The sequence below is a fragment of the Giraffa tippelskirchi genome, chromosome 5, assembly GCF_054371585.1.
Source record: "Giraffa tippelskirchi isolate mGirTip1 chromosome 5, T2T-mGirTip1v1.2.pri, whole genome shotgun sequence".
NCBI classification, from domain to species: Eukaryota; Metazoa; Chordata; class Mammalia; order Artiodactyla; family Giraffidae; genus Giraffa; species Giraffa tippelskirchi.
The window spans coordinates 155,184,836-155,208,340 of record NC_137279.1 but is presented as its reverse complement, the minus strand read 5'-3'; the positions used below and the strand labels follow the sequence as shown (position 1 = coordinate 155,208,340).

The following is a 23,505-nucleotide window of genomic DNA, read 5'->3' as shown; positions in this document are numbered from 1 at the left end:
AGGGCTCATAGCCTTTCAAGCTGCGGTTCCTACCTCCGGCATTACTCCTTGCTCAGCACTCCCTGTACGATGTTGATGGCTAGTTTATAGTTCAGAATTTTGTTTTGTTTTGCTTTTGGTTACACCTAGTGGTTTGTGGGATTTTAGTTCCCCGACCAGGGGTTGAACCTAGGCCCTTGGCAATAAGAGTCCTGAGTCCTAACCTCTGGGTCTCCAGGTAATTCCCTTCAGTTCAGAATTTAAGGTCAAAGTCAACAATATGTATTGAGCCAGACACTATGGGAAATAACTGTGCCCAAGACAAACTACATACATTCTTTTATAGAGCTTCCTTTTTAGTAGGTGGAAGAAAAAAATCAAGATAAGAGTGCCATGAAGACAAATCAATTAAAATAAGAGGACTGGGGATGCCACTTTATATAGGGTGATCTGGAACACTCTCTGAAAAAGAAGCATTTAAGCAGAGACCTGTAGGAAGTGAGGAAGTAAGCCATGTGGATATCTGGGGGGACAGTGGGATAGTAAATGTCAAGGCCCTGAGGCAGGTATATGTTGAATAGAGGAATGAATAGTTTGTCTACAGCAAAGAGACGGGGAAAGAGAGGTTTGAGATACAAGCCAGAGATGAGTACAGAGGCTCCTGTAGAGCCTTTAGGCTAGCAGTCCCCAACCTTTTTGGCACCAGGGACTGGTTTCTTGGAACACATTTTTTTCCATGAACCAGTGGTAGGGGGATGGTTTCAGGATGGTTCAAGTGCATTATGCTTATTGTACACTTTATTTCTGTTATGTTGTGATAATGTGGTAATATGAGTGATGGGGAATGGCTAGAAATACAGATGAATCTTCACTTGCTTGCCTGCTGCTCATCTCTTGCTGTGTGTCCTGGTTCCAAACTGGCCAAGGACCCAGACTGGTCTGTGGTCCTGCTTTAGGCCATAGTGAGAACTTTGCTCTCGGAGGGATGGGAATCCATTGGAAGATTTTAAGCAGAAGAGTAACACGACTCGCCTTATTTCTTAGAAGAACACTCTTATTGCTCTTTATTTACCAGACTACAGGGACATAAGAGTGGAGGCAAAAATGCCAGTTAAGAGGCTGTTGCCATAATTCAGGTGAGAAATGGTGATGACTTAAATTCATGGCTGGTTGTACCACAGGTAGTGAGGAAAGGTGGGTTATATCTAAATGTGTGTATATAAAAATATATGTTATATATTGTGGCATATAATGTGTATAATATATGAAAATACATGATTTTAAATTTCAAATATATATAAAGGTAGGAAGGGGAGACAACATAAGTAGAGAGTGGAAACCCATGTCCTTGTCACCTAACTTCAGCAATTATCTGCCCATGAACAGTCTCATTTCTTTTGTATCTACTTGCCCCTCTGGATTATTATGAAGTAAATCTCAGCCATAATAATCAGTTCATCCAAGGTGTCTCTAAGATAGAAGGGCTTCTTTTAAAAACGTGATCACAATACCTCATTTTATCTAAAATATTAATAATAATTCCTTAATATTATCAAATATCTAGTCTGTTTAAAATTTTCCAGTTTTTAAAGTGAGTCTTATTTTTTTTTCCTTTATACAGTTTGCTTGAACAAGGATCCATTTTAATATAATATTTATACATTGAAGTTGGTTGACATGTCTCTCAATTCTCTTTATTTTTCAAAGTTTTCTTTCCATCTGTTTTTTTGTCCCCTTGCATATCTTTGTTGACATAAATCAGGTAATTTGCATTGTATGTTTTCCCCAAAGTCTGGATTTTGCTGACTCCACTTAATCCATTCCTTTGTCCCCTGTGTTCCCTGATACTTAGATGTAGAAGCTTGATCAAATTTAGATTCAGATTAGATTTTGTCTTATATTTCCATTAGGGGTACGTAATGCATGGTTGCTTCTGTTTTTGTGATCACTAACTTGTTACATTATGCTATCAGGACTTGCAAAGGGTGAATTTCATTGTTTTCATTCTTTCTTTGTTAGCTGGAAATACTTCCATGAAGAGAGAAATCCTTATCTTGAAGTATAGTTCATACAGCTAAGTCAGGAAAAAAGCTGATTCTTCTCTTTTGTGAGTTTTCAAAAATAAAAGATTGGTTCCCTATCCTTCTCCAAAGGTGACTAATGAAGTTTTTCTCTCTTTTCTTTATTATCTTATTATTATAAACTCATGTTTGTAAGCATATATTTGTGTTTCAATCCATTGCAGTTATTATATTATTCGTACTGATGTTCAAATGGACCCATCTTTGGCCAGTGGGAGCCTCTTCAGTTGGCATCTGAGTTCTTTTCACACATCTCAATATTCATTTTCTCTTTCCTTGGTTTCTGGTATCACAAACTGGGCTCATCTTGTATATTTTCTGCCTCAGTCTTAGAATCAGCCACTTTTCAAAGGGCTGTAATTGTTTTCTTCATGCAGTCTTGTGTCAAGTCCATAATCTTGATGTGGTAGGTTCTCTTTGCTATTGGGTTGGTCTCTATCTAGCTGTTTTCAGTAGCCAGAGCTAGAAACAATTAAAAAATAGAATATAACATGGATTCATAATGCTAATTTCAACTCAGATTCAGGAGCGTGGGTTTCTTTTATAAACTTCATTTGATTAATTTTTAAATATCAGTACCTCCTATGTCTGTTTTTCCTTTTCTCCCATGCCCAAAACCCCGGTTCTCAATTATACCAATATAATTTCTTATTTGCTTTATGCCATAATAAATAATCACAGAACAATAATACCAGCACTACCACCAAAAACAGTTTAAGATTGTAAAGTTGTTGGGTTTTTAAAATTTTTGGCAGGTAGGGGAGGGTTTGGATAGATTTCCCTTTAAGACAATTACTTTGTGTTTTAAGATCACTTTAATATGTGGTTATCTCATCAGTTTGATACTTAGTTGGGTTAATTTGCTTCATTTTTCTTTCACTTTTTATGGGTTACTTTTATGTTTCTAATTACATAGAATATTTACATAGTTTCAAATTCAAATCTATAAAGCAAGTTGTATTTAAAAAAAATTCAACTTCTATCCCTGCCCCCTATATCTTGTTTCCTGCCTCATAAGTGGCTTTGGGTTTATCTTTTTACTTTGTAAATATAAGTGTGAGTATGTGTATATAATAAAATATATCCCCACTGCCAAGTCTCCTCCATTTTCTCTTAGATAAGTGGAAGCTCTGCACACGATTTGGATTCTAGAAGAATTTGAAGGCAGCACAGGGAGTTTTCTGAAAGACTGAATGTGAGATATGAGAACAGGGTCAAGGTCAGTACCCTCATCAGCTGGGAATGAAATCATCTATCTAAGTATGCCTGGCTAGCCTCTCTCATCCTTGCAGATTTTGGTCAGCTCTCCTTGCCCTCAGGCGCTTTCCACTGTTTCCAGTGAGACCCAGTGCATAGCACCATCTTTCCCTCATGGTGTATACTTTTTTGTGTATGTTTGCCTGAGCAGCTTGAGGGCAGGGATCGTGGTTTCTTCTGTTTTCCTACCACCTGCCACAGAGCCTTTTACACAGTAGGAGCTGAGTAAATATATGAATAAATGAGTAGGCCAGGATCATACTAGGTTCTTTTATAGGAATTTACCTCTGATCTTCAGAATAACCCCATGAAATAGATACTGTTATCCCATTTTACAGGTGAAGATACTGAGGTTCAGAAAGGTTTAAGCAGCTTATCCAAAGAAACAGCCAATAAATGGCTGAGCTAGAGTTTGGACCCAGGTCTGTCTGATGCCAAAGGAACACAGTCCCAACTGTGGTCTGTAATTTCATTCAACAGATGGCTGTGGGAGACGGTCCACATTTTGCTTTTATTAACTCTGTGACCTCAGCAAGTAAGATAGGCTCTGTTTCCACACAAATAAAATATAAGATAGTGGTAATATCTCATAGAGTTGTAAAGCATTTAGAACAATGTCTGGTACAGAATAGGTTCTCCGATATTAGCCTACTTTAGTTACCGTCTGTTGTTTTTAGTAGTGGAGTACTAGAATCCTCTTACTTAACACTGTGTCCACACTTCTGTGCTCTGTACTGCATATTCAGTCTCATCTAATCCACACAACTTGCCTTCTAGGAGCTTACAGTTGTCAAGGTAAGATGCAAAGGTTTAAAGGTTACAAAGAAGGGCACCCTGGTGTAGAGATCTTAATGCCAAGGCAGAGAAAAAAGGACAGAAGGAGCTTGCAACTGGCTAGCCTATTACATAACAGCCCACTCCAGGTCTTCCCGGACAGAAATAGAAAACGAAAGGAATGGTGGAGGTAGGGATGTTTTTTGTTTGACCAGTGCTGCGAAGTAGGAAATGGCAACCCACTCCAGTATTCTTGCCTGGAAAATTCCACAGACAGAGGAGCCTGGTGGGCTACAATCCATGGGGTTGCAAAGAGTCAGACATGACTGAGCACCACCCCCCCGCCCCATACACACACCCTTTAGTGGCAGTTAAGACTTCAGCTCCATGTCCAATTTGGTGGGGCTCCTACCAGTGCCTTGTGTTATAGCAGTTTGCGTAAATGACAGTTTAACACTCATGTTTTAGAGAGTCTGTGAATCGTGGAGTCTCCTGTGTTCTGGAACCTTAGGGAGCAGCATTTTACAGAGGAAGGGCCTTTGCCTGGGGAGGGAAAGCCATCTGCTTCAGAACATGCTGGTGTTTGAAACTGAACTCCTTTGGTTACTCTCATGAGTCAGATAATACAGATTCCAGAATGCCTGGACTCAACGTGCGGAAGTGGGCTCAAACGTGTAGGTGTGTGGGGAGGAGAGCTGCTGGTTGTACTCATGTGGTGACCCCCACTGTCCTCAGTGAGTCCAGGCACCGGCTCTCGTGGGAGGCGCAGTGACAGCGGCTGCTAGGGGAAGAGTTGGGCATCTTGGCCCTAGGCAGTTCTGATGTCTGATTTATATCGGGCATGGTCGTCTTGGGGCTCTTTCAGAGGTACATCCACCCATGCCCTGTTGGCGATTACACTGAGACCCCTGCTCTTCTCTCTAGTGGGAAATGAAGAATGTGATGGTGAGAGGGCGTGAGGTTTAGGACCAGGCAGATCCGCCTCATGTTTCACCCTGCTGTTTGTTACATATGTGACCTCTGCTGCCATTGCTGGGACGCTTGTACACGTGACTAGTGAACAGGAGGATCAAAATCTGAGCAGCTGTTGACCCTAAAGAGTGCCTGTGCCTGTAGGGTGGGTGGGACTGGGCAGCATGAAGAGACCAATTTAGGAAATAGCATCTTTTTAAAATTGAACTATATTTAACATATAACATTATATAAATGTAAAGTGTACAACATGTTAATTGGATACATTTCTATGCTGTCATATGATTGCCATTATAGCATTCGTTAGCATCTCTATCCCATCACATAATTATTATTTCTTTTTTTGTTGTTAAAATAATGAAGATATAGTCTCTTAGCAGCGGAGAAGGCAATGGCACCCCACTCCAATACTTTTGCCTGGAAAATCCCATGGACGGAGGAGCCTGGTAGGCTACAGTCCATGGGGTCGCTAAGAGTCGGACACGACTGAAGCGACTTAGCAGCAGCAGCAGCAGTCTCTTAGCAGGTTTGACAATTATGTTGTTTGTGTTCACTCTTTTGTGCATCAGATCACTAGGACTTATTTTCGGCTTGTTGCAAGTTTGTACCCTTAAACCTCGGTCCTATCTCTCCACCCTCCAGACCCTGGTAACCACCATTTCACTCTCTGTTTTTACAAGTTTGGCTGTCTTAGAGTCTGTATATAAAGAGCCTCTGAAGGCGCAGCCCCGACCCCAGTGTGTGATCACTCACTCTGCAAGAAGGACCATGAGCTGAGCTGGGCCTCAGCTTTCCTCTCTTGCCTGCTAAAGACTCAGCATGTAGTTTTCATTCATTTGTGCCTTCCCAGCAAGTGATGTTTAGAGGTTTCCCCTTCTTAACATCTGGTCTTAAAAACATCCTTAGATCAACTACAGAGCTGACATCACAGGATCTGGCTTCTCTGCTCCTCCAATGCTTGCTGGTTTGAATGTTTCCCTTTATGTTTTAAGCTTTTAACTAATATATAAAATGTCATGAGAAGAACATGGGCTTTGGAGGGAGACACATCTAGGGGGGAACACTGGCTGTGTGACTGTATCTATGTCTTGGGTCCTCACTTTGCTCATCTGAAAAATGGGGATGATAGAGCTAACTTGGCAACGTTTTTGTGAGGATTAAATGAGATAATGGATATAAAGGCTGGAGTCCCAGTTCCCAGCCATCAGAAGGTGAGCGATAAATGATAACCCCTGCCATTATCACCATGCAGCACTTCAAAGCAATTTGCAGTTGGTGTAAAAGCGAAGTGGCGCTCTTGGTTTCTTGACAGATTTCATTCCATTCGATTCAGCATCCTATTTTGAACTGTTTACCTTGGTAGGCCTCCTGCTGGGTGTTTCCTACAGACACAAATGAAGCACCATCTCTGTTCTCACTAAGCTTTTCTTGCACATTAATTTGCCTGTTTGCAGCTTCCAACAAAAACATTCCCACCTCCCTCCAGTGTAACTCTAAATCACTCTGTTCTGTGGAAGGTTAGTTTGACCCTCAAGCTTTTTGGAATTTGAGGACCATTTACTTTCCTAATCTCGTCTTCCACCTTCTGTAACATACTCTCTACATCCTCTCAATTCCCTGAGGAAACAGCATGATATCCTGGTTCCAGAATGTTCTATAGGCAAGCCTTAGACACATTACCCAGCATCTCAAGAGTCCCCTCCTTCCTTCTCTGTAGAGGAGAGTGTGATACCCATCTCAGTGTTGGGTGAGGATTCATGCCTGTAATCTTTGTCCCGAGAGCAGGTAGCCTCACACAGACTAGACTGAAGGAAGTAGAAGAGACGTGCTGGAATCTGCTATGTCAGATGCCAGGGAGAGGTAGAAGCTGCCTCCAGTGCAGGGAGGCTCTGAATGTACAGTGATTCATCTGGTCATTTGTGGTTCCACTTCTGCAACCTGATAAGAAAAGCCACACAACTCTTTCCTGTTCCTTGCTACACCTCCAAGCTCCTTGTAAGAGTTGTTTAGTTGCTAATTCATGTCCAACTCTTTTAGGACACACCATGGACTGTAGGCTGCCAGGCTCCGCTATCCATGGAATTTCCCAGACAAGAATACTGGAGTGGGTTGCCATTTCGTTCTCCAGGGGCTCTTCCTGACCCAGGGATCTAACCCATGTCTCCTGCATTGGCAGGTGGATTCTTTATCACTGAGCCACCTGGGAAGCCCCCCTTATAATAGCAGATGATGATAAATATGGGATGATGATAATGACTACTTCTTATTGAGCACTGTGTGTGTACATTAACAGTGATCGCAAAACGGAGACTCAAAGGGGTTACATAGCACTCTTAAACATGTAGAAGACAGGGAGGTGGCTGAAATGGTGGTGATGGTCCCTTCAAAGCATCACAGAATTGGGAGCTCATAAGCCAGGGAAATAATCAACTATCTGTCTCCTCAGCAGCACCCGATGTTTGACTTTGTTATCATTGGTGCATTTCAGTTATCTTCATGTGCGTGAAGAAACAGGTCTCAGAAAATTTGATCAGCTGGCTGTGCTATGCCCAGAATTCAATTAAGTCCATGATTTCCAATTAATGGGCCCTCATGCTAAGATTGAGGTCATATCATTAATCTTGCTTTTATTTTAGAATTTCCACCGCTGTGATTTACAATGCAGCCCCGCCAGTCTTGTCAGGATTATTGGTGCATAATTAAGCCTGAAAGACAGCCAGAGCAACTAGCTAACGTGGGAGCCAGGGAGGGACCCCTTTGCTTTGCTTGGTAAGCCTGCCTCAGGCAGCATGGGGCCACATGTGAGGATTTTTATCTGAGGACAGTTTTCCTGCATGTCTGATCTCTGCAATTCAAATCCTCATACAATAAAAAAAAACTCCAGACAAAGGATTTCAGAGCCCCCATTGGTGATCCACTGTGAACACTGTTCTAGTTAATTCAATACCACCGTATGCACCTCCACCTTCAGTTACCATTTGCTAAGTTGTAAATGTAACAGTGTTTATAGATGAAGGATTTAATCTTTGTGGTCATTCTATGAGGAAGGTGTCATAGGCTTTCTCTTTGCATGAGATCATACAGATAGGCAAAGGCCACTGAAAGGATGGAAGAATGTGGCAGTTCCTAGATGCAGACCGTTTTTAAGTCCTGTTTCCTTCCCTTTCTCATGGTGGTTCTGCTCAGGAGGATCTCTTCCAGTTTCTCACAGGGGATAAGACAGGCATGCATAGGAAAATACTGAGTATGATTGCCTTCCAAGTGACAGATGTTTATCTGTCATTATGTTGTTTAAACTCCATCACATACATGGAAGGAAGATATTCTCTGTCCCCATTTTACAGTTGAGGAAACCAAGGCTTAGATTAATTAGCCTGCTCGTTTTTACACAGGTGATAAGGAAGGAAGGTCAGTGTCACGAAGTCAGGTCTGTGTATTTGCAAAGCCTCATTCTTTTCAATTACATTATGCTGGTACCAAATGCTTAGTCCTTTCAATTACATTATGCTGGTACCAAATGCTTCTCTTTTCCTGATTTTCTGGGAGTGCTTATTGTTGAGTTGAGACTCTCTGGGACAAGTAATATGTGGATGGGCATTTTTTGAGTTGGGGAGGGGTCTGAAGAAATGCTGGAAAACAAACTATACTCATCAGGTAAAAGTGTCCTTGAGCTCCAGCTCACATTTGCATGCCGAGGCCAGATCTAGGTATCTCCCATCATTACCTTTGATTGTATTTGCTCAGTGTTTGGTTTTCCCAAGGATCTTCCCTGGTGGCTCAGAGGTTAAAGCATCTGCATGCAATGTGGGAGACCTGGGTTTGATCCCTGGGTTGGGAAGATCCCCTGGAGAAGGAAATGGCAACCCACTCCAGTATTCTTGCCTGGAGAATCCCATGGACGGAGGAACCTGGTGGGCTACAGTCCATGGGGTCACAAAGAGTGGGACACGACTGAGCGACTTCACTTTCTTCTTTCTTTCTTTCTTTGCTTTTCCTAAAGGAGAGAGTAGTGTTGAGGCCTTTATGAGAATGTCTCCCAGACAAGTCCATGCCAGTTTTGTCCTGGGACCAGGGAAATGAGGAGTTGTGGGTTCTCTTTGCACTTAGGTAGCAGATTTTCCTCCGGTAGCTTGCTGTGGGGTTTTGTTTTGTTGTTTTTTTGTCCCAGGATTCACCTTCAGAGCATTTTCACATTCCCTGTTGAGTTAGCATTTAGATGTATCCTCACTCTGAGTTCACTGAGCCTCACTGAGCATTTTTATGCTTGGCACGGCTTACTCCAGAGGCTGCCAATCAGAGATTCCTACTAATACATTTATCTGATTATTAGATGCTGAAGGTACTGCCTTGAAATTTCCTTCAGGTGCCCTCAGATGGAATTCTGGCTTTTGGAATGTGTCCTAAAGTGTGTGTGCTAGCCCTGGGGAATTCCACTGGTCTGAGACAGCATTAATCCGCTCTGCGAATGACTTCTTAGAAATCTGCTGATAGCTGTTTTTTGGTCATTTGTTATGTCAGTGTGAGGACCAAATCCCACAAGCAGTTACATAGAGACCAGGCAAAAGTTCTTACTCTTTCACTTGACCTTCAGTCCTTCCGGGTTCTGAGGCCCGCTCACCTTCTCGAGCTCACCTCCCTTTCTGTAACTCACCCTCTGCTGCTTCTTAGTTGCCTCATTCGGGTCTGACTCTGTGTGATCCTGCCAGGCTCCTCTGTCCATGGAATTCTCCAGGCAGGAACGCTGGAGTGGCTGTCCATACCATTCTCCAGGGTATCTTCCCAACCCAGGGATCAAAACTGGGTCTCCTGCATTGCAGGCGGATTCTTTACCACTGAGCCACCAGGGAAGCCCCAACACACCCTCTACCTCCTCCCAATTCCCTGAGGAAACAGCATGATATTCTGGTGCAGTATGCGCTATAGTTGGTCCCTTGGACAAATGACTTACCATCTCAACATATTTCATATTTCCTATGAAACCTTGCATGAATGAATCTGCCTCCTTGAGACCCACTTGCCTTATCTGAAAAATAAGAGGAAAAATATTTGTCAGTTTATTGTGTGGGGTACTGCATGTTCCTCGTATGATGCTTTGCATGTAGTGAGGCTCCTTTGGTGTATGTCCAGCATCTGTGTTGTGTGTAGTATGTATGCATCTGCTCTGAGTTTGTAAACAACAAACAAGATCTGTCCACGATAGTGCTGCCCCTTTGGAGAGTAGTGGTGGGAGCATTCACTCAGAAGTCTGCTTATAGTGATAGTTCTAGAATTTCCATCTATGAGGAGCTGAGAGAGGACAGCCTTATTGGAAGGAGGGTGTTTGAGAGAGTCCTCTTAGAACTTCATCTGCAGAACAAAAAGCGCTTTCCTAAGATTCTTAGTGTATCTGGGAGAATGGCGCAGTGGATAAAGAATCCAGCTGCAATGCTGGAGATGCAGGAAATGTGAGTTCGATCCCTGGGTCGGAAAGATCTCCTGGAGGAGGAAATGACAACCGACTCCAGTATTCTTGCCTGGAGAACCCCATGGACAGAGGATCCTGGTGGGCTGCAGTCCATAGGGTCACAAAGAGTTGGACAGGACTGAATGACTCAACATGGGAGTTGTTTGGGAGGACATTTGGGTTCTTAGTCACCCTTTGAGGCATCTATTGCCTCCCCTCTCCCCATTAAATGGAACCCACATGATGAAAAGAAGATTTTGCTTGATTTTTTTTCTTGGCAGTATTCTTTCAGCAGGTTATCATTCTTTTGCTTTCTCTGTACTCCATCATGGACAGCGTTGTTTTCTCTGTTCCAGGCAACAAGACTAGTCATTAGAAGTGAAATGTCATAGTCCATTTAATGCAATTTAAGCCTTGACCTTTTGTTAAAGAGGAAAAAAACATGATGGTCCCTCACTTCCTGGAGTTGAGAGGCCTTGTGGTGGGCAGAACATTTTCTGTTTCTTCAGAATTCCACTGAGGGTTCTGATCTCATTAGATTTGATCATTATTGTTTCATAAAGGGGAACCTCTTTATTTGGCCCAAGTTTTGGAGAGTAAAGATCTCCTAGACAGATCTGTTCCCCTGGTATAACATGAGTGCTTAAAATATTTGTTGAATCAAAGTAAGCAATATCCATGCATTGTTTTTATGAGAATTTACTGTGTAGAATTTGGATTGACAAATGTAGCCTGACTCTGATAATCAATCTCTGAATGAACAAAACATGTTACATCCATTTTACTGGGGTTTTCCTAGCATTACCAGCCTGTTTGTGATCACTGTGCCTTGCCTTTTTCTACAGCAGAGTCAATTTCAGTCTCACTGTGGTCTTCACTTTGACTCTATTTCTCATTTTTTTCTACTCTTATCATCCTTTTTTAATATCTTGGATCCTTTCAGGAAAGAGGAGCTAGCGATGGTTACTTAATTAGCTTCTCTTATCTGTCTGAATATAAAAGCTGTAGGCAGCAAATACAACCATCTCTTGTTAAGTTTCATGAAATCTTCATCTTTCAGGCAAGCATGCTGAGTGGGTACTGAATGATACAGTGCTACAATCAGAAATTCAGAGAAATACAAGGAGACAGTGAAAGCATCTGGTTATATTTGCGGCCTACAGTAATGCCAAGACAAAGTCTTTCCCAAGGTTGATCTGTTTGGTCTTCCTTGCCACCTCTGCCATCTTCTCTCTGATTCTTGCATTCTGCAGCAGCCCAGTTTCGTGTCTATTTATTGAGTGTTTACCGTGGCCAGGTATTGTGCTAAGATTTTAGAAAGGTATGAGGAAGCATGGAACATTTTCCCTGTTACTTAAGACCCAAAGTGCTGGGATTAAGGTACATGGGTCGGACTCATTCACAAATAATTTTGTGTTGTTCAGACTACTCCACATCCTAGGATGGAGGTGCAAAGTGAGGTGCAAGAATATGGACAGAGTCCTTATGCAAGACTTCAGAATGGGAAGGGGGGGAAGGGCAGAGGTTCTGGGGATTTCTGTAGTGGTCTAGTGGCTAAGACTCTGGGCTCCCAATGCAGAGGGTCCAGGTTCAAGCTTTGGTGAGGAAACTAGATCCTGAATATTTCAACTAATAACAGCAACAAAATATATATATATAAATTTTAAAATTTTGTTTAAGCCTATATGCTGCCACCAAGACCAGTACAGCCAAATAAATAAAGAAGCAGAGGCTTTGAATGCGGCTAAACATAGATTCACTTTCATTCTGCCACCATGCTTACTAAACTTCACCAAAGCCTCAGTTTCCTCAGTGGGACTCCCAAGGGCCAGGCTTACTGTGAAGGCCTAATTTAGTCGTGTATGGAAACTGCTTAGCAGTGTGCCTAGTCTAGGGCATGTGCTTCACAGATGACCTTTTTACAATGATGATAGTCTCCAAGAATTTTACAACTGAAAGAGACTTAACGAATCATCCATTTCCATCTTCTTTGAGACCTTGAGTTCATAATTCTGTTATGGCCTCACAGCTCCGTGAGGAGCTGGGGTTGCCCCTCCCATCGTAGTCCTGAAAGTGGGTGCAGAAATACTGTATATACTGGTTTGATGGTATCAGAAGTGATAATAAAATCTTCAATAACTGTCATAATGATATAAGTTAATATATAAATATATATAAAATACATTCTCTAAAATATAAAGTATAAAAAATATATAAATATAAAATATAAGTATATAGTATAAAGTATATTCTCTAAACAAGTAAATATACACATGTACATATAACTGTTTACTATGTGATTGTGTTTATAGCACACATTATTTATCATTCAGATGTCCATCTTTTGTGTTGATTTGGGACATTCTCTTGAGTATCTTTTTCACTAACTAAATGATCCCCATTTACAAGTGTTGGCTTGATGTAGGGAATGGCATCGGGTCCTTCCTTCAGCATCGCTGATAAATTGACTGTCAAAGAGGCACGTTATTTCAGTACAAGAAGGCCTGAATGTGCTGTTGACGTGTCAGGACTGTGCTGCACTTTGAGGGTCCTTCCTGGTTTGGATGCTCAAAGCCAGCATCATTGGCTTCACCTGCTTTGTGATCTGTGCCTGCCAGTGCTGAGTTCCTTTAGAACTGCTGGTGGATGCCACATACACCAAGGTCTCTGCCTCCTTGGTCTGTTGAGCAGCTGCCAAACTGGTCCATGTCTAGGGCCACTGCTGTGCAATGTCATTAAGTGACTTATAGTTTCGTGGCTCATGTTATTTGCCAAATAGTACAGAAGTATTTTAATATTTCAAAAGCCAGTATTTTTGATTCTGTGTGAACCTGAGTATTAGTCATGCAAACAGCATATAATTGTTTCCCATATTACATACCAGATTACTTCAGGGTGGGAAGAGGAAATCCCAGAACTATAAAGAGGTTTACCTCTGTTAAACACTCATGATGCTGGACTATCAAATGTAAAGAATTAACATGTGCTGTAGCAGAAGCTCTAGAAAGAAATTCTGTCCTTGTTGCACATGTCCCTACTGTCTGTCTTCATCAAACCTGAAACTGAACAGCATGGCCTTTTTTTTTTTTTCCTGCTGAGGCTGCTTAACTCTGCTGGAGACAGCATTTTCATGGCTTTATTCTTTTCATTCCCCAGAGCCACCTTATAGCTATCATTTAATAAGTGTGCACAACACTCCAGATACTGTGCTGAGAGTTTGTAGAACTTTCTCTTATAAAATCCTCACTGGGATCCTATGTGAGATTCTATTAAAGCTTCCAGTTTGCAGATAAGGATATCAAGACCTTGATAAATTGTTTAACTTCAATAGGCTATATATCCAGCTAGTAGCAGAAGTTGACTCCTATCCCGGTATTGACTTAAACACCATATTTTGAGTGTGGTGGCTTTGACTCTTAAACCTTTGTTTGGCATAGGGTGTGTCAGTTTTTTCACTTACTTTTTTTTTTTCTATGAAATTTGTTATCTCTAATCCAATCCTACCTTTTTGCCTTTTCATACTGTTCATGGGGTTCTCAAGGCAAGAATACTGAAGTGGTTTGCCATTCCCTTCTCCAGTGGACCACGTTTTGTCAGAACTCTCCACCATGACCCGTCCGTCTTGGGTGGCCCTCCATGGCATGGCTCATAGTTTCATTGAGTTAGACAAGGCTGTGGTCCATGTGATCAGTTTGGTTAGTTTTCTGTGATTGTGGTTTTCATTCTGTCTGCCCTCTGATGGAGAAGGGTAAGAGGCTTATGGAAGCTTCCTGATGGCAGAGACTGACTGAGGGGGAAACTGGGTCTTGTTCTGATGGGAGGGGCCATGCTCAGTAAATCTTTAATCCAATTTTCTGTTGATGGGTGGAGCTGTGTTCCCTCCCTGTTATTTGACCTGAGGCCAAACTATGGTGGAGGTAATGAAGATAAGGGTGACCTCCTTCAAAAGGTCCCATGCACACACTGCTTCTTTCAGGGCCCCCAATCTTGCAGCAGGCTGCCACTGACCCACGCATCCACTGGAGACTCCTGGACACTCATGGGCAAGTCTGGGTCAGTCTCTTGTGGGGTCATTGCTCCTTTCTCCTGGGTCTTGGCACACACAAGGTTTTGCTTGTGTCCTCCACGAGTCTGTTTCCCCAGTCCTGTGTAAGTTCTAGTGGCTCTGTGGTGGTCTTAATGGTGACCTCCTCCAAGAGGGCTTATGCCATACCCCGGTCTAGTGTACCCAGAGCCCCTGCCCCTGCAGCAGTCCACTGCTGACCTGTACCTCTGCAGGAGACACTCAAACACAGTTCTGTCTCAGTGTCTGCGGGGTCTCTGGGTCCTGGTGCGCAAAAGGTTTGTCTGAGCCCTCTGGTTACTGCAGCCATGAAATTAAAAGATGCTTGCTCCTTGGAAAAAAAGTTATAACCAATCTAGACGGCATATTAGAAAGCAGACACATTACTTTGCCAACAAAGGTCCGTCTAGTCAAAGCTTTGGATTTTCCAGTAATCATGTATGGATGTGAGAGTTGGACTGTAAAGAAAGCTGGATGCCAGAGAATTGATGCTTTTGAAGTGTGGTGTTGGAGAAGACTCTTGAGAGTCCCTTGGACTTCAAGGAGATCCAACCAGTCCATCCTAAAGGAGATCAGTCCTGGGTATTCATTGGAAGGACTGATGCTGAAGCTGAAACTCCAATACTTTGGCTACCTGATGCAAAGAACTAACTCATTTGAAAAGACCCTGATGCTGGGAAAGATTGAAGGCGGGAGAAGAAGGGGACGACAGAGGATGAGATGGTTGGATGGTGTCACCGACTCAATGGACATGAGTTTGAGTAAACTCTGGGAGTTGGTGATGGACAGGGAAGCCTGGCGTGCTGCAGTCCATGGGGTTGCAGAGTTGGACATGACTGAGCAACTGAAATGAACTCAGTCCAGTCCACTGACTCATTTGTATGAGAACTGAATTTATAAGAATTAAAATAAAAATTCCTGATTGTTTTAGAAAACCTTATTACTTAAAAATCACATTGACATATATGATCTCATTTGATCTTTTTGACACCATGAGACATGTAGGGAAGCTTTTTTTCTTAATTTGTCCCAATTTGCAAAGGCAGAGGCAGCTTTAAAAGAGTGAAAAATCATGTGTAGAGTCACACAGATTTTAAGTGAAAAAATTAAGTCTTCAGTCTAAGATCTCTCTGCCCAAACTCCATCCTTTTTTCTTTAAGATTCCTTGAACTGAGATGAATTGGGAATGGGGTTTAAGCAGTCCTTGATTTTAGAAGCCAAGGTAGCAGGCTTTTTCATGACATATCTAGTTGTTATCCCCATGTGATCCATTTCTTGAACGATGGAAGCCAAGAATCTACTATAAAACAAGGATGATAAAGCCTTCTGTGGTGATGACACTGGTTCTTTGCCCCCTTGCCAAGTATTGAGGAGAAGAAATAGTATTTTCCTAGCATAAGGGCTAATGGTGCATCTCTTCAAGGTCCCTTTAGTTTGGGGAATTTCTATCCCAACTTTGTAGAAGCCAGGAAAGGACATTTGTAGTTTTATGGCACTTAAATAAATACGAAGGAAAATGCCCTGTTGGTGCAAAAGAATGTGAATATGAAGAGATAAACATGTCAGAATTTGGATTATCAGTTATCCCTCATACTGGCTGATTCTGAACACTATGGAATAATTCATAAATACTAGAACTGAATGACACAGACTTTTCAGAGATGGGAAAAGTGATGCTGTGTAGAAATGTCTTTGTGGAGGCCCAAAGAACCCACTGTGGAAGGCTGATGTCCCAAGAACTTTAATTGTTGCCAAGAGTCCTTTGCCATCTTTTCCTTGTTGTTAATGTACTGGATTATCTTACCACAGCTGAGACAGTTACTACCATGATGCAGCAGGTCTTAGACATAGAGTCAAGTACTGAAAAATGTTTGTGGTAGGTTCCCAGCCTGATTGGAGTTAAAGATCTATATAGGGCTACTCAGGGACTTCCTTGGTGGCTCAGACGGTCAAGAATCTGCCTGCAAATACTCAAGGGCTTATGGGCAAAATTTGCTTATATCTTACAGGCTGGGCTGAGAAACTCCTTTGTGACTGTGAACTACTATGAATTATGTGCAGAGGAGGGAGGTCTCTACATCTATTGAAGGACAAACTGAATTTTAATGTTGGATCACTTGGCTGCTGTCTTTATTTTATATAACATATTTTAAATTATAAACCTAATGAATATAAATTATAGAAAGCTTAGAAGTTATAGTCTAGCAACAAAAAAATCACGTATCATTCTCCCACTTAGATATAATTGCAGTAACTATTTTGAAAATGTAGGCAGCTTGGACTTTTCTGGGGGTCCAGTGGTTAAGAATCTGTGCTTCCATTGCAGGGGGCCTGGGTTCCATCCCTGGCTGGGGAGCTAAGATCCCACATGCCTTGAAGCATAGCCAAAAAATAAATATATTAAAATAAAATTGAAAATGTTCCTGCTAAGAGCCTGGACTCTGGTGCAGCCTGCCTGAGTAAAATCCTGGTTTACTAACTGTGGGACCTGGGGTGAGTCACTGATGTGTCTTTGCTTCAGTTTCCTCCTGTGGAAAATTGAGAGAGTCTGATATCTCCTTCACAGGATGGTTGTGAAGATTAAATACTCTCTATAAAGAATTTGGGGCTTCCCTGGTAGCTTAGCTGGTAAAGAATCCACCTGCAATGCAGAAGACCCCTTGTTTGAATCCTGAGTCTGGAAGATCCCCTGGAGAAGGGATAGGCTACCCAATCCAGTATTCTTGCCTAGAGAATCCCCATGGGCAGAGGAGCCTGGCAGGCTACTGTTCATGGGGTTGCAAAGAGTCAGACAGGACTGAGCAACTAAGCACAGCAGAGTATAAAGAATTTGAGCTTCCCAGGTGGCACAGAGGTAAAGAATCTGTCTGCCAATGCAGGAGACACAGGAGACTTGGGTTCAATCCCTGGGTCAGGAAGATCCCCTGGAGTAGGAAATGGCAACCCACTCCAGTATTCGTACCTGGGAAATCCCATGAACAGAAGATCCTGGCAGACTACAGTCCATGGAGTCACAAAGAGTCAGACACGACTGAGCACACACACTGCATAAAGAGTTTAGATTGGTGCCAGCAATTCAGAAAGTTTGAATTGCTGTTATTTTTATTTTATGTTTATTAAATCATCTGAATTCTTTCTCTAAACTCAAATATTTTCTTTTGCAAAAATTAGATTGTACTGTGAATTTTTGTATCCTCTTTATCTCTCACTTAGCCTTTTGTCATGAGCATCTGTACTCTTCTACAAAGTGATGTTAATAGCAAATGTAATAACTAAGAGCTTTTTTGGGCTCCAAAATCACTGCAGATGGTGATTGTAGCCATGAAATTAAAAGATGCTTACTCCTTGGAAGGAAAGTTATGACCAACCTAGATAGCATATTTAAAACAGAGACATTACTTTGCCAACCAAGGTCCGTCTAGTCAAGGCTATGGTTTTTCCAGTAGTCATGTATGGATGTGAGAGTTGGACGGTGAAGAAAGCTGAATGCCGAAGAATTGATGCTTTTGAACTGTGGTGTTGGAGAAGACTCTTGAGAGTCCCTTGGACTGCAAGAAGTTCCAACCAGTCCATCCTAAAGGAGATCAGTCCTGGGTGTTCATTGGAAGGACTGATGTTGAAGCTGAAACTCCAATACTTGGGGCACCTCATGCGAAGAGTTGACTCATTGGCAAAGACCCTGATGCTGGGAAGGATTGGGGGCAGGAGGAGAAGGGGACAACAGAGGATGAGATGGCTGGATGGCATCACCGACTCGATGGACATGGGTTTGGGTGGACTCCGGGAGTTGGTGATGTACAGGGAGGCCTGGCGTGCTGTGGTTCATGGGGTCGCAGAGTCAGACATGACAGAGCAACTGAACTGAACTGAACTGAGTTACATTCTTAGAGATACTCAACCAATCTCTTATCACCTTTATTGTCTCTTGCCATTGTAAGCAATACCTCAGTGAACAGCTTTTTGTTTTTTTTTGGCTGCACTGGGTCTTTATTGCAGCCTGCAGCTTGCAGGCTTCTCTAGTTGCAGCACTCAGGCTGTCTTGCAGCAGGTGGGCTTAGTTGCCCCATGGCTTGTGGGATCTTAGTTCCCTCACCAGAGATCGAACCCACGTCCCCTGCGTGGGACGGCAGCTTTTTAACCACTGAAGTCTCAGTGAACATTTTTTTGCATAAATATTTGCATACCTTCTTTTTCTTTTGGTGACAGTAGTTTATGGAGGAACATCCTTTCTTAGGGGTTACCAAGTGAAATTATACACAGCCTAGAGTGTCATAAGCATATATATATTGCATTAGCAGTGAAAGCATATATGGGGAATGCCCACTGTGCATTATGGACTTTCTAAGATAAGGCCTCTGTCAACATCTGCCTTCTTATTTCACAATGTTTCTCAGGGTGTTATATCCACAGCTAACAAATCAATTAGATGTTTATGAAAAATACCTACACTTACTTTTCTTGTATTTCTAGTTACATTAAGGCAGTTAAAACCAGCCTTAACATTTTTCTGGTCTTCTTAGTAGTCATGTATGGATATGAGAGTTGGACTGTTAAGAAAGCTGAGTGCCGAAGAATTGATGCTTTTGAAGTGTGGTGTTGGAGAAGACTCTTGAGAGTCCCTTGGACTGCAAGGAGATCCAACCAGTCCGTCCTAAAGGAGATCAGTCCTGGGTGTTCATTGGAAGGACTGATGCTGAATCTGAAACTCCAATACTTTGGCCACCTGATGCGAAGAACTGACTCATTTGAAAAGACCCTGATGCTGGGAAAGATTGAGGGCAGGAGGAGAAGGGGACGACAGAGGATGAGATGTTTGGATGGTATCACTGACTCAATGGACATGAGTTTGGGTAAACTCCAGGAGTTGGTGATGGACAAGGAGGCTTGGTGTGCTGTGGTTCATGGGGTCGCAAAGAGTTGGACACGACTGAGCGAGTGAACTGAACTGAACTGAAAAATACATTAATTTTTTAAATTCTAAATAACTCTCAGATCATCTCAAATATTTTTTGGACTGATACTTAGTATAAGTAAATGAGCAAACAGCTGACTAATAGACCCGTGGAAGAGACTCTCTCCCAGGAGAGATATATGTGATGTCACTCTGTGAGTAAGAACAGGTCAAGTCATAGCCATGGTGAGTTCTCATGACTTGACAGAGAGAGGATGCTGTTTCTAGTTTCCTAAACATTAGGAATCCCGAGAAAAACTTGTTTATCACATCTTTAGAAGTGACACAGGGGGCAAAGTGCAGTCCTCTCGTGTTTATCATGGGTGGGATTAGATTTTAAAATGAAAAGACATCACAGAACAGGATTCTACCTGGAGCCTTAGGGGCACAGATCTGGACTCTTTCTCCTTGGGTGGCATTCTCATGCTATCTCAACTCTGACCTTTCAGCTCCCATCCTCTTAGACCTTCAAATATCCAAAGACTGTTTCTAAGCCCAGGGTGTGTGTTCTTTGCATGAAGCATTTAGAAAAGTGTTAGAGGTGGCAAGATCTGGATTCCTAAGAATGCAGAATCTTTCAACCATTTAGTGCAAGGATTAAAAAACTTTTTCTATAAAGGACCAGATAGCAAGTACATTAGATTTTATGAGCCGTAAGGTCTCCATCACAACTCTTCATCTTGGCCTTCATAGCATGAAAGAAGCCATAGACAATGTGTAAATGAATGAGTATAGCTGTATTCTAAGACTATACTTATAAACATTGAAATTTGACCTTCATGTAGTTTTTAACCGTGTTTAACATTATTCTTCTTTTGACTTTTTTCCAAACATTTAAAAGTGGTAAAAGCCATTCTTATTTCACAGACTGTGTGAAAACAGACAGCAGACTGGATTTGGCCTGTGGGCTGTGGTTTGTTGACCTCTGATCTATTAGTCACTGTCTTCCTTCTGCATGTCACTGTTTCTCTCTTTGTTATGTCACTTTTTGAAGACTTTCTGCTTTTCCTCTTAACAAGCTGAAGCTCCAAAATCCTTTTGAGATTCTATGCTTCTGACACGCATACAGCTCATTAGGGAAAGCCAAAATACCCTCCTCAAAGCCCTGTAACGTCAGATAGTGCCTTTCTTTTCTTTTCTGTGTCCTGGTTAGTTTGACATATAACTTGGGTATATAGAGGTTACAGACATTGTAGCTCTGCCAAATGGTTCTGGTTTCTGCAGGGTTCCAAGGCTCTAATGAACAGAGCATGCAGCCTGAGTGATGGTAAGAGCCTGATTTTTAGATAATCAAGGATATTTATATCTTTTAATAGGTTGGTGTCTTGGAGTTCTATTCCAGCATGAAATTGAGAGTCAGAGAGAGGTCTGAATAATCAATTTGGTGTCATCTCTTAGAACAATAATATATGTGACGTGTGTTCAGGCTGGAATGGTAACTTGGGATGGAAATGAGGATTTATAAGCATATGTTGCTCTATCCTTGCTGTATTTAAAATGAAAACACGATACAGATTTTTATGTGTGAGTGTGTTTAAAGGGAAATAATATGCCCTTTCTCATACGGAAGCAGAACACAAGAGAACATCCTTAGATCTGTGGCCCTAGCCCTCACCTAGGAGGAGCTGCTCATTGGACTGGCTCCTGGCAATTACATAGGGCGGTGAAGCAGTGGGGGCGACAGAGGCTCAGCTGCCAGAGTAATGAGATTGGTTTGGTTGGTCTGACAGATGCAGTGATTTGTGAGAGGGCTTGTTGGGAGGACAGCTGCTCCTGAGAGCAGCCAGATGAAAGGCAGACATGTGGGAGGTGGAGAGGAGCAAAGAATTGGAGAGGGATGGCTGTGTGTGAGGCAGGTGAGAATCCTCCTGAATACAGCTGTTGAAATTGTGGACTGGAATGGAGCTGTGGAGGAGTGTGAAATGGTAGAAGCGGCATAGACTTTGGAATGGTACAGACTTGAGCTTGAATCCCTGGCTCTATTGCTCATTAGCTGAGATCCTAGGTGAGCTGCTACCCCTGTTTGAACCTCTGTTTCTTTGCCTTTAAAATGGGGATAATAAACACCCTCCTCGTCTCCCACAACGTGAAACTGTACTAACATAAAAGTCCAAGTGAATTTTCTGGTGCTTGAGAAAACTTGGTAAGTGGTAGACATTACAAGTGTATTCATGTGTCTGTTCATTGATTGCTCTTTGCAATTTCTAATAGAGCCTTGTTTTCAAATAGATGGCTAATGGGTGACTTGGCCATCAAAAGCTCTTGTGATCAAGGGATAAGCACATCACAGTCAGCATGTATTTATAGGTATGTGTTTGAACTCCTACAACTCATAGGAGTTTAGTAGATATAGTGAAGTATGGTTTAAAGAACAACTACCTGGCCAGTAAACCCAACAAAAGATACCTCCCCTTCTGATAATTAGGGAAACCACAAATAAGACCAAAAGGAGATGTTGTCTCATTCACCAGGTTGGTAAAAATATTAAAGTCTGACCATACTAAGTGTTAAGGAGAATGCAGTTTGAAAACATGAAAAGCAATATTAATGTATTACCTGTGGATACCTACATATGTAAGAAAAGTTTAAAGAAATTATTTGGAATGATAAATATTAAATTCAAGATAGTATTAGGAGAAGAAAGAGGGATACATTTGTCCAAGTTGCGTAGGGCTCAAATCCCAAACTCTGCCCAAGACTTACTAGCCGATGAGCTGTATACCACCCTTAGACAAGTGGCTTAACTTCTGTGCCTCGGGTTTTTTGATGTATGAAATGGAAAAATAACATTATCTACCTCATAAGTATGCTGTTGGGATGAGTGAGCATAGGTAAGATGTTTAAAATAATACCTAGCAAATAGTGCTGTATATGTTAACAATACAGGGTTTCATTACATGAATATTTTATTATTCTCTGTTTGTTTTTAAGAATATAAAACACTGCAATTTTAAATTTATAAATATTTCAGTATTCTAAAAGATAAGGACTATATGTAATATAACTACAATATCATTATTATACCTAAAAATTAACAATAAATCTTAATGTTGAATACCCAGTTAATTGTTCAAATCCTTATTGCCCATAAATGTCATTAACTTTTTATTTATTTATGTAATTTTTTTGGCTCTGATGAGGGCTCCAACCCGTGTCTGCTTCAGTGGAAGCTCGAGAGTCCCAACCACTCGACCACTAGAGAATTGTCATTAACTTTTTATGGTTTGTTTGGATTAAGTTCCATGCATTGTACCTGGTTGATTGGTCTTTTAAGACATTTTCATCTATAAATTCCTCCTTCAACTTTTCTTTTTCTGGCAGTTAATTTTTAAGCTTTATTGAGGTATCATTGATATATAAAACATCACCATATTTAATGTATACATCTTGATGAGTTTAGATATACGCATATAGTCATGATACTATTACGACAATCTCCAAAAATTTTCCTGTGTTCTCTTGTGTGGCTTGCTTTTTGTTTTGTAAGAACACTTAACATGAGGTCCGTCTTCTTCTTTTGTTTGTTTGTTTTTAAATTTTCTCTCCAGACTTTCCACAGACAGATTTAACCATAGTCCACATGCATGTATCTACCTGTCACTTAAAATAATTGATCAAGTTGGAACATAGATGTGCATCCATCCCCCTGTCCTGAAGGAGGTATGAAGGGAAACTTAGTCAGCAACAGAGTCAGAGTTACAGAGGTTTGCTCCTGTAAGCCAAATAAGTTCCTCTATTCTACTATACCTGAGATCCAGAGATCTATCCTCTTAACATATTTTGAAGTATACAACAAATACTGCATTTTTTTTTTAAAAAAGAGATGCCATTCTTGCCATTTGTCATCATAGAGTTGAAAAGTGAACAAAGATGAAAAAATAGCAACATAGGAATTTCAGGGTGCAGCGTAAAAATAGTATAGCTGCAATCTGTTGACTCCTTAATATAGTGGCTACTATGTTAATACACTCATTTAATGTTTTCT

The 23,505-nt window shown here is 41.5% G+C and overlaps 1 protein-coding gene and 1 long non-coding RNA gene across 3 annotated transcripts in view; one reads left to right on the top strand and one right to left on the bottom strand.

Moving 5' to 3' along the window:
- DNAJC6 (DnaJ heat shock protein family (Hsp40) member C6) overlaps window positions 1–23,505 on the top strand; it is a 174,974-nt gene that overhangs the window by 87,808 nt on the left and 63,661 nt on the right. The gene's annotated exons all lie outside the window — the stretch shown is intronic.
- Window positions 1,648–11,013, bottom strand: LOC145505450 (uncharacterized). The gene is made up of 3 exons (XR_014053052.1): window positions 10,747–11,013; window positions 10,012–10,086; window positions 1,648–2,522 (listed from the first exon to the last, which is right to left on the bottom strand). It is a non-coding gene; the product is annotated as an uncharacterized LOC145505450 (long non-coding RNA).